Genomic DNA, 2,453 nt, shown 5'->3' on the forward strand with positions numbered 1-2,453 from the left:
CCCATCCCCCTGGGCAACCTGTCCCAAATGGTGTGCCAGAGAGATGGAGACTTCCAGGACACTCCAGCTCCTCTCTTTGCCAGCTTTGGCATGTCAGCCCCCAATCCTGAGGCCAGCCTGCCTCCCTGCCCCACAAGGCACCGTGGCTCTGTCACCTGGGCTCTGCAGCTGCCCAGGCCACAGCGCTGTGTCCCAGACGCCCCTGAACCAGAGTTCTGACTCCACAGAGCTGCTCGCACCATGTGGAGGACGCTCATCTCCTCCAGAGAGACTAAGGAGCCGGTGCTGCAGATCCTCTTCCGTGCGCTGAAATTCTGGCCAGCGCACAGGACACGCACCTCTGATGGGGATGAGAGCGATGTCTTTGCCCTGGCTGTGAGTTTATTGAGCTGGCCTCTGCTCACCCCCAGCTTGCCTCTGGGATGCCTTTTCATCCTCCCTCACCACTGCTTCTCCCTGCCCCAGGCACTGGGCTGCAACCCTGGCTTAGGGGCAGGTTCAGGGCCACCAGGCCGGGGGATCCCCCTGTGTCTCCCCTGGCCTCTCCCTGCCATGCTGGGGCCCTGCCACATGGACATCTGGGCCCTGAGAGCTGTCTCTGGGTGCTTTGTCTTTGGCAGGCAACTGTGGCACTCTGGGAGATCCTCCAGCTGCACTGGTGCCCGGGGGAGTGAAGAACAATTTCCCCCGCCTCCTTCTGACTCTGCTCTTCCAAGTTTTCATCAGCACAGAGGAGATGTCAGAGGAGGTCGAGACCTTCTGGGGGCGATGCCGGCAGCAGCGCAGCCTTCCCCCCAACCCCAACAGGTGCTCCATCCCAGTCCTCTCTCCCTGCCACGCCCTCGGGGCTGGGGCCGGGGCTCTGCGCCTGACCTGGGCTGTGCTCTGCACACAGGTTTGCAGTGCAGACCGTCAAAGCCCTGCTGCGCCAGCTGCTGGATGAGGACGTGGTGATGGTGATCCATCGCAAGTGTGGCTGGGACATGCTCCTCAAGGCTGACAGCCACCACTATGCAGTGGGTCTGCTGGCCAGGTGAGAGCCCTTTCTCCCCACTGCCCCCGGCATTCCTGCCCTGTGCACAGGCCAGCCCACACAGTGCCCGTGCTGCTGGGCCAGAGGGCCTTGGCAGCCAGGGATGGCTGAGCAGAGTGGCAAAGGCGGAGAGGGGCGGCTGCACAGGAGGAGCCACCTCCCAAAGCGCCCATGTCCCCTCCTGGGCTGGTGGCCAAAGACCAGGCCTGTGTGAGTTCAGTCCCAGGAGAGCTTTGCCCACCTGGCTCAGGGTCTCTGGTGCCTTTATTCCCCCTTGCAGGGAGCTGTGCCATGTCTCCCGCTCCTTCTGCCGCAGCATCGCCGTCAACCTGCTCCCGCGGCTCAGCAGGGAAGAGCCCCTGTGGGAACTGCCTGCCCTGGCGTTCCTGGTGGAGGTGAGCCTGATGGCGAGCGCTGCCTGGCCCAGCTGCCTCCCCCTCTCTGCCCTCTCACAGCCGCAGTCGCCTGGGACGGTGCCTGCACCCTGTGCTGCTGCCTGGGCCCAGCCCCGGGCGGGTCCGGGCTCCTGCTGGCCAGGCACCCCATCACTGCTCCCTGCCTTTCAGGTGCTGCACTGCCTGAACCCCAGACAATGTGGGCTCAGCGTCCTGCAGGTTATTTCAAGGCGCCTGCGGAGCGAGTGCCCCGAGAGGCGTCGCCTGGCGCTCCGAGGCCTGGTGGTGATCAGCAAGGCTCCCGCAATGGTGAGCAGGGGGCAGGGGCTGAAGCCGGGCCGGCAGCGTGCGGCTGTGCAAGGCAGTAGCTTGGCCTTGGCTGGCCTTTGGCAGCTGCGGCAGCTGCTCCCAGCTCTCCTCCTCCCCGTTCAGCTTCCCGACTCCTTTGGGACGTGCCTTTGGCCTCTGGGCCCCGCGGCAGCAGCGTGGGGCTGCACCACAGCATTGTGTTCCACACAGGCTAAGAGCATCTGGAGCCTGAATGAAAGCCTCCTGGAGCTACTCCAGGATGCAGACACAGACGCGGTTGAGATGACCCTCTCTGCATTCATCAATGTGCTACACTTGAAGACCATCCAAATATCCAGTCCCACTGCCCTGAAGTTGCTTGAGGTGCTGCGGCCACTCTTTGACAACGTAAGGCTCTGTGCCCCTCATCGTGGGCACTGAGTGCTGCCAGGAAAATTTGGGCCCAGTGTCTTTTCAGGCCTGTGCCCCGGTGGGCCTAGAGAAGCCTGTGCTGAGGTCTTTTGCTCTTCCTTTGCAGCAGGAGCACAGCCAGCTGCAGCAGCTCTCCATGGTCCTCTTCCGGGAGATGATGGAAGTGACAGAGAGGAGCAAGAGCCTAAAGCCACACGTCTACCTGAGGCTGGTGCCATTCTACTTCAACTGGCACGATGAGAACCAGCGTGTGGCAGAGGTGAGGACTCGTGGGCTCTGGTGTCCCCATGGCAGGAGGCTGCTGT

General features: G+C 63.1%; 1 long non-coding RNA gene across 1 annotated transcript; it reads left to right on the forward strand.

Annotated features, from left to right (window-relative positions):
* Positions 1-1,651: 1,651 nt before the first annotated feature.
* LOC113980971 lies at positions 1,652-2,302 on the forward strand. Its single transcript, XR_003538284.1, has 3 exons — positions 1,652-1,737; positions 1,948-2,124; positions 2,258-2,302. It is a non-coding gene; the product is annotated as an uncharacterized LOC113980971 (long non-coding RNA).
* Positions 2,303-2,453: the final 151 nt, after the last annotated feature.

This window comes from Neopelma chrysocephalum, unplaced genomic scaffold (genome assembly GCF_003984885.1).
Source record: "Neopelma chrysocephalum unplaced genomic scaffold, ASM398488v2 Primary Assembly neopelma1_95736, whole genome shotgun sequence".
Lineage (NCBI taxonomy): Eukaryota > Metazoa > Chordata > Aves > Passeriformes > Pipridae > Neopelma > Neopelma chrysocephalum.